We start from the raw sequence: 13,350 nt of genomic DNA, 5'->3' as shown, positions 1-13,350 counted from the left end.
GCTGGTCCATAGCTATAATGCCCTATGATGGGGGGCACGCTGATCCATAGCTCTAATGCCCTATGGCGGGGGCACACTGGTCCATAGCTCTAATGCCCTATGGCGCGGGGCACGCTGGTCCATAGCTCTAATGCCCTATGGCGGGGGGCACGCTGGTCCATAGCTCTAATGCCCTATGGCGGGGGTACGCTGATCCATAGCTCTAATGCCCTATGGCGGGGGGCACGCTGGTCCATAGCTCTAATGCCCTATGGCGGGGGTACGCTGATCCATAGCTCTAATGCCCTATGGCGGGGGACACGCTGGTCCATAGCTATAATGCCCTATGGCGGGGGGCACGCTGGTCCATAGCTCTAACGCCCGGGGGGCACGCTGGTCCATAGCTCTAGTGCCCCCCGCCACAGGGTATTAGAGCTATGGACCAGCGTGCCACCGCCATAGGGCATTAGAGCTATGGACCAGCGTGCCCCCCCGCCATTGGGCATTAGAGCTATGGACCAGCGTGCCCCCCGCCATAGGGCGTTAGGGCTATGTGGACCAGCGTGCCCCCCGCCATAGGGCTCTAGAGCTATGGACCAGAGCGCCCCCGCCATAGGGCATTAGAGCTATGGATCAGCGTGCCCCCCGCCATAGGGCGTTAGGGCTATGGACCAGCGTGCCCCCCGCCATAGGGCGTTAGGGCTATGGACCAGCGTGCCCCCCGCCATAGGGCGTTAGGGCTATGGACCAGCGTGCCCGCCGTCATAGGGCATTAGAGCTATGGACCAGCGTGCCCCCAGGGCGTTAGAGCCATAGGATTGGCTGAAGGCGGACCGATCTGATTGGCCGAGGAATCATTCCCTCAGCCAATGATGACGTTTGTTAACGCCCAATGTCAGAAGAGTCTCAAAAGTAGAGCAGCAGAGTTTTAGCACAGACTCAAAGGTCTCACAGATTTGTAACTCACAAGTTCAGATTTGCAACTCACGTGAGTGAACTCACAGGTTCACATTTGTGTTTTGTATCCAGAAGTTCAGATTTGTGTTTTGTATTTTGTATCCGTGTTTCGCATCCGTGTTTTGTATTTGTGTTTTGTATTTGTGTTTTGTATCTGTAATTTGCATCTGTGTTTTGTATCCGTGTTTCACAACTGTGTTTTGTATTTGTGTTTCAAACACAGATGCGAAACACGGATACAAAACACAGATGCAAATTACAGATACAAAACACAAATACAAAACACAAATACAAAACACAGATGCGAAATACAGATACAAAACACAAATCTGAACTTGTGGATACAAAACACAAATGTGAACCTGTGAGTTCACTCACGTGAGTTGCAAATCTGAACTTGTGAATTACAAATCTGTAATATTTACCGTGACACTTTTGATACTGTTCCCACTCCATAACTATTAGACGCGGGTCATATTTGTATGTTTGGCATTGTAACAGCTGCTGCGAGCTGCAATACTATATCAAGGTTTCTTTATTTTGTCTCCCGAGGGAGAACTGTGTCTTGGACGCCAAGGACCGCCCTGCAAAAGTTGCTGCGGAACCCCAAAACAAACAACATAAAAAGGTTGGGGGGGCATAGTGTTACACAATGGGGCAGCCAAATTAGACACATCGTTATGCTACGTTATAGCTATGTTTTCTCAATGTACTCAGATGCAGTCATGGCAAATGGTGCATTTATATAGCGCCTTGGATTGGCGCTTTACATAGATTGTGCATTACAATTACTGTAACTAACTTTATGAGTTCCTCGATCTGTTCGACTCCTTTTCGCTGGCAGAGGTTCAGCTGTCTCTGGTTCGTCCAAGTTGATGGAAGGAACCGTAGTGGTCCCCGGTCGACAGCACTGCTGTAGGCTTTTTACCTCCCATGAGACGGTACCTCGTCATGTCGCCACATTCAAACTCCTCTGGTTTGAAGTGCAGACTGCAGACTACACACTCGCTCATTCTGTAACTCTATGAGTGGCGTGTTGTTGTTGTACTTTGGGTTCTTAATTGCTCTGACGCACTCCATGGAACGCTTTAGATCGTTGACTGGAAATTGCTAACTTCGCCAGGATGGTCCCTCCTCCGCTTCTAAACTGTACACAGTGTGTTATGTGTATGCAACCTGGGTGGAACCTAGAGTATAATGCTCATTCATAGTCTGGATTTTCGGTGGTGAGGTGACCACCGCTCGGGTGGTTAGGTGACCACCGGAGCTGAGATAACGTTGAGTGGTGGTGAGTAAAAACAGAGAGAAGGGCTGGGGCGGTGGTTTGCTCTTCACCGCGGCTCGTGACGTCATGTTGTAGTTCAGTGGTCACCTCACCACCAAAAATCCATACTATGAATGAGCCTTAAGGGTGGAACCAGGGTGGATCATAGAGTGGATGTGTTTTGGGAACCGTGCCCCGTCAGGGAGTTTGGGTGCGCAAAGCATTCTGGTAGTTGAAGTTATAAAGGAAGTGACAACAGTGTCTCTGACGTCAGAGCCACTCCGAAAAAATCTAAAACCACAGATTACACATAAGAACCCCAGTAAAGTGTTCCAAATCTTATAAACGTCATTAATATATATTTTTTTGCAAAAGGGGTGAAGTGTCCCTTGTTGCAAGTGTTTGACCAAGATAGGGGTACTTAGACATATCTTTGGTCACTCAATGTTTTTGTTTCTTAGGTGTTTTTTTCCTGATCACAAATGATACGAATATAATATACATAACAATAATGATAATAAACTTTATTTGTATAGCACCTTTTCATGACATCAGCTCACGGTGCTTTACAAAGCAATAGAGAAATAAAGACAAAAAACATTAAAATAGCAGTTATGAAATACAGTGAGGACATGAATAACAACTTTTAATGTTAAAAGCTCAACTGAAAGCAAAAGTGGAGAAGTAGGTCTTGAGCAAAAATGTCTACAGACATCGAAGGTATAGTCAGTTTGTTCCACGCCGTCAGCCCGTAGAAACAGTTAGCTGCTTCACCTTGTTTTTTAGTTGGAACTTTTTTAGGCACATCAATCAGGCCCAGCAGTGGAGGACCACTATTATCCGGTGTCCGACTTTCTTGAGGCCCAACAACAGTGTTATTTAGACAGATGCCAGGTTCATGGTTCACCTGGTGTCCTAGTTCATTGAGGCCCTACCTACACCATCATTCTGCATTCTAAGTGATTATTTACCTTGCTTATAAGATTGGATAAGATTGTCCGCTAAATGCCTAATTGGTAAATTGCAATTGTAAATTGACAAAGTTTAACATGTGGTAATTGTCATATTGTGGACTCCTAAATGCTTCAGTATCTATCATTTGTCATAAATGTGTGGCGTACTTGAAAGGGAGAGAAAAAGAAAGCTGTATTACTGTTTCCGACATTGCCTCCCGTGTATGAATCCTCGTACCAGAAGTGAAATTGACCAATGCATTTGCCAAAAGCTCTAACTAAAGTGGTTCTTCCCCTGTGTGACTCATGTGTTTTATAAGTGTTTTATTTTTCCAAAAGCATTTGCCACAAACTGTACAAGTAAATGGCTTTTCCCCTGTATGAGTCCTCATGTGGCAAGTTAGATGACTCTTTAACATAAAGCCTTTGCTACAAACTTTCCAAGTAAATGTTTTTTCCCCCGTATGAGTCCTCATGTGCTCTTTTAGATGACTGTTTAACATATAGCCTTTGCTACAAACGTTACAAGTAAAGGGCCATCCCCCTGTATGACTCATGTGAACTTTTAGACTACTCATTTTACACATGCCTTTCCCACAAACTTAACATGTAAAGGGCTTTTCTCCTGTATGAGTCATCATGTGGCAAGTTAGATGACTCTTTAAAATAAAGCCTTTGCTACAAACGTTACAAGTAAAGGGCCTTTCCCCTGTATGACTCCTCATGTGAACTTTTAGATTACTTTTTAAACCAAAGCCTTTGCTACAAACTTTACAAGTAAAGGGCTTTTCCCCTGTATGACTCCTCATGTGAACATTTAGATTACTTTTATGACCAAAGCCTTTGCTACAAACTTTACAAGTAAAGGGCTTTTCCCCTGTATGACTCCTCATGTGAAGATTTAGATTACTTTTATGACCAAAGCCTTTGCTACAAACTTTACAAGTTAATGGTTTTTCCATTTCCCCCATATGAGTGGTCATGTGGTAAGTTAGACCAGGCTTACTACCAAAGCCTTTGCTACAAACTTTACAAGTAAATGGTTTTTCCATTTCCCCCATATGAGTGGTCATGTGGTAAGTTAGACCAGGCTTACCACAAAAGCCTGTGCTACAAACTTCACAAGTAAATGTTTTTTCCCCCGTATGAGTGGTCATGTGGTAAGTTAGAGAACGCTTTAGACCAAAGCCTTTGGAACAAACATTACAAGTAAAGGGCTTTTCCCCTGTATGACTCCTCATGTGATCTTTTAATTCACATTTTCGACCAAAACCTTTGCTACAAACTTTGCAAGTAAAGGGTTTTTCCCCTGTATGAGTCCTCATGTGCTGGGTAAGATGTTCCTTCCTATTACACATTTTGCCAGACTCTGTACAACTAAACCTTTTCTTCCCTGTGTGACTCCTCATGGAATCAGTTTGTTTTGTTGTTTTCAGGTCCTGGGACAGCTTGTTGCTCAACGACCAGGATTGACCTTTCACATTTTGTGTCTTGTGTGATGTCGGTGTGTTTAAATCTGATGGACCTTCCCTGGTCTCCTCTAACTCATCACTGTCTTCAGTGTCAGATTTATTGTCTGATTCAGAAGAGTGTAAAGAGAGGAGCTGGTTATCACCAGTTGGTTGTGATGTTCCACAGTCCTCTACATCAGCTTGTGTATTCATGTGTTGGGTTGAAGTGCTGGCTAGAGGCTCTGTCTCTCTGCCTCCATCATCATCATCACTTTGCACTGCAAGTAATGTCAATGTTGACCCGTCATCCTCCACTGATCTTTGAAGTAGCTTCTGTTTAATCTGTAAAGACTCTGGTTCCTCCTGGACCAGACTGGACCTCCTCTCCTGATGTTCAGGGGAAAGCTCTTCTTTAGGCAAAAGATAAAATGAAAGAAATCCATTAAATGTTGAACTTAACATTTTCCATGCAGTGTTTCCGCTGTTGTACTACAAGGAAGTAAACACTTCAGACACATTTCCCGTGGTAGTTGGAGGAAATGTTAGCCATGGTGATGCTCGTTCTTAACGAGCATGATGGCACACCTTCCCACTGTTTTGAGCGCCTTGCTACATTTACAAAGCTAACGTGTACATGAACGTTCAGATTTAAAATCTAAAGTGCTCACCTCCGGGATGTTAGAATTTTGCACAGATGGGTATTAGCACCCGTGTATCCCGTAATCTTCAATAAAAAGCATTTTAATCCGATCTGTGGCCATTTTCTCAAATTATGTATCAGAGTGCAATACACCTCCCAACCGATAGGGGTGCGTAGTTGAAAGCATGGTGAAAGACTGAGAAACTGGCCGGTGGTGGGATAAAATAAATATTTGTATTGAACGCATAACGCAAAAAGGGTGCTAATAACGACCCGAGCAAAATTCTAACATCCGTGGCCCCGGGGTGAGCACTTTATATTTGGAATCGGAATGTTTATGTAGACTTAAATGTTGTAAATGTAGTCATAACAGTCACGTTTCAGGGCTAGGAGAAACAAAATCAACTCGATCAACTTTAACGTCATTCTCATTCATCCACGATCTGTATTATACTGTACTCTGTGCTGTACTACTCTGAATTGGACTGTACTCTGTACTGTACACTACACTGTACTGTACTATACAGGGCTCTCGGAGAGAACACCTGGACCACTTTGGTGCAGAACTAACAACTGCAACGAAAGGTAAGAAAGCCTTCTATCATGGAATTCTCTTTTAAAGGGGAATTTCTTCCTAACCGTTTTATTTTTACAAAATCATGTTGATTATAATGTATATTGACCAAAAACAATATACAAAAAAAATAAACATATAGGGCGCTGGTCCTTTAAGAAAAGCGTAGGAGGGGTCTAACGTCAGCCCACGTAGAACAGGAAGAGCAGTGGTGTCACTGTGATTTTTTTACTGGTACCCAAGGGGCCAGTGAGGCACTCCAACGTTGAAGCACTGGGCCCTAGTGGTAAGAGGAGGGACTACAGGCGGACCCGTGGATTCATGACCGGGAAACCCTGTGCAGCTGGGCTTTAACATTGAGCGCTCGGTTGCACTTCCGCATTGGACAATGCGGAAGTAGACGTTTTGAGACGGTCCTTCCGGGTGCTTCAAAACGCCACTGAGCAACTTCCACTGACATGAATAGCGGAGGGGGCGGAGCTTCGCGCCAGATCAGTCTCTATCCTTCTTTATACTCTATGCTGGTACCACGGAACGTTGCACGCGCGTGCATGTGCACATCGTGGTATGCACACAAAACAGCTGCATAGCCTAAACCTATTGTTAAATAGTGTATGAGTTTTAGAAACGCAAACAAAACACAAAAGTAGACTTAAAATGGTCAGACAAACATCTTTACTGCACACTAGCGAAACTAAAAAGTTAGGGGGAGGTGGGCGTCAGCCACACCAGTAAACCTAGACCACTGGGTACTTGGTGCGTCTTGGTGGTGACTTCTCTTGAATAGGGGGACGCGTTCTAGCATGCACGCACGTGCACCGTTCCGTCCCTGTGCGTGAACGTCAAAAAGTTACTGCCACCATGGCGTGGTACTGCGTTCTACGAGCATGACACCACTGAGGAAGAGTGCAGCAACAACAATGAATGGACTAACCTGTCATATCATCTACAACAGATGTAAACAAAAACTAAAAGCACGATTGAATAAAAGTTCTAGCGGTTGATCTACCCGGACGGTAAATCCGCTAATTTGGTATGGAACCATGTTTGTTTTTAATGACGAATGGATACGTGTCTTCATATACGGTAAGAAAACAGCTTGTGCGAAACTCTCCTTTAAGTAATGAAGGAGGTTCTTCAATGCGGTGCAACACATTTACGTTTATTTTACTGTACTGATCTGAATACTACTTCCGGCTGTCTGTCGTACAATACAGTCAATAGAAAGAGTAAAATACTCTTTATCTGTCTAAACGCACCATTCCAATAGTTATAAACACAAACACCTTTGTTATAGACATAATATTTCAAGTGCCAAACCAGGCAAGGATCTAGTCCTACACCTACAACATAGCAGAATAAAATAAACGTACTGGTTTCCAGGTGGTCGTCATGTTCCCGTTTCTGTACAGTGCAGGCTGGTTGTGGAGAACTCATGATCACCTGCAGGCTGGACTCCACACACTGGTCTGGAATGAAGGAATTGAAGGACTTAAACAAATAAAGTAAAAAATATGAAACGTGGAATGCCTGAGTAATAGCCGATATGTATAATAGTGTCATCTGGTGATATGGTGTGATAATAATTAGGGATGTCCTGATCGGATCGGGTGATCGGAAATTGTCATTTTCAAATGATCGGGATTGGGAGAAATAAATCGGAGATTTTCTTTTTTTATTTCAATAAAAAAGTGTGTCTAAATAGGCTTGTGTCTAATGTAAATCTGAGAGAAAGATGTATATTTTGTGAAAAGACATTCACACAGGCGTGAAATAGTCCCATGAAGAAAACAAAGTAACGCAAGCCCCACTATGCATGATATGATAATGTCCTGTAGTAGGCCTACTATCTATCTCGATACATAGTCAAATGATAGCCAAAGCCATGCAAATGGTGTTTTCTCTACAAGAGTTTTAACTTTGACTTCTGTTCCATAAGCTGTAGTTGCAACTGCAAGATTCACTCAATCTAATTAACCAATACATAATTATTTTTGCTATGATTCCCTGCTTTCATACGACATGAAAACATAAAAAGTCCACAATGTCCTTCTATAGTTCTAATAAAAGTCACATATTTTTGCCTTTGCACAATTGAAAGGCAACTAACTAGACTAGAGTGACATAGATTTATCACATGGCATAAGTGTTTTATAAAATATAAAGATCGGATATCGGTATCGGCATGTCTCAAGATCAAATGATCGGAATCGGATCGGGAGCGAAAAAACGTGATCGGGACATCTCTAATAAGAAAAGCTGCAGATAATTTATAATCATTTTGGCACCTGAGCACGTGTATGTGTACGCATCACCAGACAGCACAAACACTCATCCTCTTCATTTGAACACAAACCGTTACGTCTATTTATTAAGAATCCAAAGTGTGAATACAGAAAAAGAATCATGTCATAATCTTAACTGACAAATATGATATACAATTAATGCACTATGGCGTCAATGCAAAATCTGAACTAGCTTCTCTGTGAGACTACAGTTATTTATGTAACATCACTGCAAAAATTTAACATGTAATGTCTCTTTTTTACAAGAATAACTTTAAACATACACAGATGAAATGAAGCACAAAAGCCAGTCTCTCAGTCACACCACACAGTCACACAGACACACACACACACACACACACACACACACACACACACACACACACACACACACACACACACACACACACACTTCGCGTTGGTTTTATACACACATGTATGACATGGTGACCCATTTTATAATCATAATAGGCTATTATTAGATAGGCTATGGATGGCCAGACAGTTTATAGAAAAATAATACGTTTTATTGCTTGTAGTCAGCTTGTAGATCGGCGGTGCGCACACAGTGCGTGATGGGCCTATAGTCATACCCAAAGCTGGCTGAGAGACTTCATACAGTCTAGCCATTTATTGCCTCTGAATAAAACAATATTTGATATAGTTATAGCCCACATGTTACTGATTAAAGAGAATGTTAATATTGTTGTAGGCCTAATCCATTCTTTATTTCATAAGCAATGGATTAAATAAACTGAACGGAGCCATGGCCATGCGTATATAGCCTATACTGCGCATAGCGAATGCGACGGATAGCAATATTCTCATAATAAATATTAGCCTATTATACAGCCTATAGGCTAAAGGCTATGTGAATATGGTTGATATTATTTTATTGTTACGTTTGGTTTCACTGTCAATTGGGCTGCTTTATTTCTGCTTGTGACAAAATACGCTCTGTACCGCTCTTGCTTCTGATATCTCTCTCTGGAAAAAACATCAACTAATAATGCACGGACACGCTGCGCATCTGGGGTTCTCAATTAAAGAGCATGCTGTTCCCATGCGGCCGTTGAAGAAATGTGACGGACACACACACACACACACACACACACACACAGTCCCCGATCTACAAGCTCTCAATGGCAACGCATTGAGAGCAAAGAGCATGTTTTCGCTGTGCAACATGCCTCCAAAGAACACATGATGATGGCTTCTTTGGAATCAAGAATTTCATTTCATTTCATTTCATTTCATTTCATTTCATTTCATTTCAAGAAGACTGAAATCAGTCTGAGAACTTCAATCCATGCCATCGGTTGTGCAGTGAAAGCAATATCTTGATCACTTTCATAGTCTGACTCTGAACTGTCTGACATGTTGACTAATGTTTAGATCTAGTTTGAAAGAATTGAAACAACTATTATTTTCCTCTATGAAACAAAACGTATAAAGTAGCCGGAACGAGTATAAAAGTAAATGTTTTCAATTGCGTTGAAACCTCTGAGTCGTAGCTACGCTAGAAACAGCTGACTGGGCCCGGGCGGCTGGCATAGGGCACCTTGGCTGGTAATCCATTCTGGCAGTGTGCCGCGGGTTCGACTCCTGATCCCGACAGCCTTTACTGCATGTCACCCCCCATCTCTCTCTCAGCCTACTGCCTATACCTCGAAAGCGAAAGCCGCAAAAAATATCTGGGAAAAAAAGAAAAGGCTGACCAGGGCTGCTGAATGCTCATGCTGCCGCGATTCCCGTGAAGCTGCTGCACTCTATGCGGTGTAGTGATACTGACCACAAAAAAATAGTACCATGTGACAGAGGGGTCAAAGTTGAAAGAAAGTTGCTTTATTGCGAACGCAGTGAGCATTTACTATTTGCGAACGCAGTGATTGCGAACGCAGTGAGCATTTACTATGAGACCCAGCAGATCACGTCTGTGTGTGTGTGTGTGTGTGTGTCTGTGTGTCTGTGTGTCACGCTGTAACACCACCCGCCCACCACCAGAGGGCGCAGCTGTATCACACACAAAAACACACACACACACACACGCACACACACACACACACACACACGCACGCACGCACACACGCACACACACACACACAAAAAAAAAACTTAACTTAAAAAAAAACTTAACTTCAAAAAAAAAAAACTTAAAAAGGAAAAACGCACACAAAAAACTTAACTTAAAAAAAATTAACTTAAAAAAAAACTTAACTTAAAAAAAAACGTAACTTAAAAAAAAAACTTAAAAAGGAAAAACGCACACACAAAAAACTTAACTTAAAAAAAAAATGTACTTAAAAAAAAACTTAAAAAGGAAAAACGCACACACAAAAAACTTAACTTAAAACAAAAATTAACTTAAAAAAAACTTAACTTAAAAAAAAATTGACTTAAAAATAAAAACTTAAAAGTAAAAACTTAAAAGTAAAAACTTAAAAAAAAATTACTTAGAAAAACACTTTAAAAAAACTTAACTTAAAAAAAAAACACACACATGCACGCGCACACACACACACACACAACTTAACTTAAAAAAATCTAACTTAAAAAAAACTTAACTTAAAAAAAAAAACTTACAAGTAAAAACTTTAAAAAAAAATAACTTAGAAAAACACACACACACACACATGCACGCACACACACACACACACACACACACACACACACACAACGTAACTTAAAAAAACGTAAGAAAAAACTTTTAAAACAAAAAAACTTAAAAAAAAACCTTAAAAAGTACGTAATTTAAAAATAATAGTGTGAACCTTTACTGCTGCTTACCAACAACACTGTATGTAACTAGGTGTACTAGTGTGTGTATGGGCTAAACCTTTACTGCTGCTGAACGACGACACTGTCGATACTAGCACAAAATATGGAGATAGACTCTACTATATCAAATAAATCTGTATACAACACAATTTCCATGATTTCAGGGCGGTAGGGAAATAATACATTCACTGTTAACTACATTAACACTAAGCAGGGGCGAGTTGGTAAAGGGGTGAATCAGTTCTACTACCCCAGCAAGCATTTCAACATATCTATTGCCACTTCTACTCTACTGCATTTAACATCGACATCGACATGTCACAGCACCAGCCCTCCACCAGCACATCACCATCAAACAGCCAAATACCCTCATGTGCAGATAGGCCAGAGGAGAGTAAAGAAGATCGTCGCCGACGTCTCGCCAGGGAACGGAAGCAGCGTCAACGCAAAAAACACACAGACGAAAGGCTCGCCCAGCTGCGCCAACAAAATGCTGAGATGATGCAGCAGCACCGCCAACAACTGGATGAGGACAGCCGGGCCCAGCTGCGGCAACGAGATGCTGAGATGAAGCAGCAGCACCGCCAACGACTGGATGAGGACAGCCGGGCCCAGCTGCGGGAACAAAATGCTGAGATGATGCAGCAGCACCGCCAACAACTGGATGAGGACAGCCGGGCCCAGCTGCGGCAACGAGATGCTGAGATGAAGCAGCAGCACCGCCAACGACTGGATGAGGACAGCCGGGCCCAGCTGCGGGAACAAAATGCTGAGAGGATGCAGCAGCAACGCCAACAACTGGATGAGGACAGCCGGGCCCAGCTGCGGGAACAAAATGCTGAGAGGATGCAGCAGCAACGCCAACAACTGGATGAGGACAGCCGGGTCCAGCTGCGGGAACAAAATGCTGAGAGGATGCAGCAGCAACGCCAACAACTGGATGAGGACAGCCGGGCCCAGCTGCGGGAACAAAATGCTGAGAGGATGCAGCAGCAACGCCAACAACTGGATGAGGACAGCCGGGTCCAGCTGCGGGAACAAAATGCTGAGAGGATGCAGCAGCAACGCCAACAACTGGATGAGGACAGCCGGGTCCAGCTGCGGCAGCGAGATGCTCTGCAGCACCAGCGGTCAAGAGCCGCACCAACTCCTCCCACACCTCAGCAGGAGTTCATAGAAAGTGAACGCAAACTGACACTTCAAGAGTGTGCCTGCTGTCACCGCAAACGCCTGACGCTCATGCTCAACCGCCAAGGCCTTTGCCTCAGCTGCCACTCTGACAAGCAGCACCCAAAAAAATGGAGTGCCAACAACGGCATGCAGCCAGACGCACACGTGCCCTCTGAGCTCTCTGACCTTACCTTCTTGGAAGAAATGCTCATTGCACGTTACTTACCCTGCATGTATGTGTGTCGCCTACGTGCTGGTGGACAGTTCGGATACCGAAATCACGTCATCGCCTTTCAACAGGACATTCAGACCTTGGTAGACGACCTTCCTCGGACTCCACGTGAAGCAAACATACTCATCGTGCGGAGGCAGGGCATCAACAACACGCACAAGGACTTCAGAGTTCGTGGACAACGCATCCTCTCCGCCTTGACATGGTTGAAGACCAACAATCCATTGTATGCCGACATTAACATCCAGGACGACGTCATCGCACAACTACCCGAAGACGGGGTGCCCACCGAGCTACAGGAGATTGTGCACGACAATGAAGACGAAAACGTGGAACCACAGCTTGACGAGTCGCGCGAGGTCCAACAGGGAGACACTGTCGTCACCGGCTTGACGGATGAGGTAGATCCACGGGTTGAGGCGGCCAAAGTACGAGCCGCTGTTCATCAATGGCCCACACGCGGACAGGAACCTGCTTCTGAGTACAACACCCCTGGCCTCTGGAGCATGTCTTACCCAACGTTATTCCCCACAGGCCGTGCCGACATTAGCAATGTCGGTAGTAACAACATAGTCCGAGATGTGTCCTTGGCCGATTGGGCCCAATTCTTAATGAGCTGGAAGGACGGTCGTTTCGCCAAGCATCCACGGTGGCGCTACCACGTCTTTAACATGCTGCAGAGACGTCGTGCACGCATGACCGGTAAAGTGTTTGTGAACCATGCAGACGGCCAAGCCGACATGACGCTCAACCAGCTCATCGACCTTCTAGACCAAGGTGACAGAGCAACCTGTCATAGGTTGTACCACTTTGCCTCACACTTGCGCGGCACACCCGCTTGGAAACGTGCACGACGCTCTGAACTACTAGACATGCTAGATGCCAAGGGCCTGCCGCATTTCTTTGTGACTTGGAGTTCAGCAGACGTCCAGTGGGACCTCCTACAGCATGTACTGCTGCAGTCAGAGGGGAAGCCGCCGGACCACCCCATTGACGACAATGGACGAAATCGGCGCGTTAACGAAAACCCTGCATTGGTCAATGAGTGGTTCCTTGAACGGCTGCAA

The sequence above is a fragment of the Electrona antarctica genome (genome assembly GCF_951216825.1).
Source record: "Electrona antarctica genome assembly, contig: scaffold_26, whole genome shotgun sequence".
Classification (NCBI taxonomy): domain Eukaryota; kingdom Metazoa; phylum Chordata; class Actinopteri; order Myctophiformes; family Myctophidae; genus Electrona; species Electrona antarctica.
The sequence above is the reverse complement of the archived record's forward strand: the minus strand, read 5'-3'. Positions refer to the sequence as shown.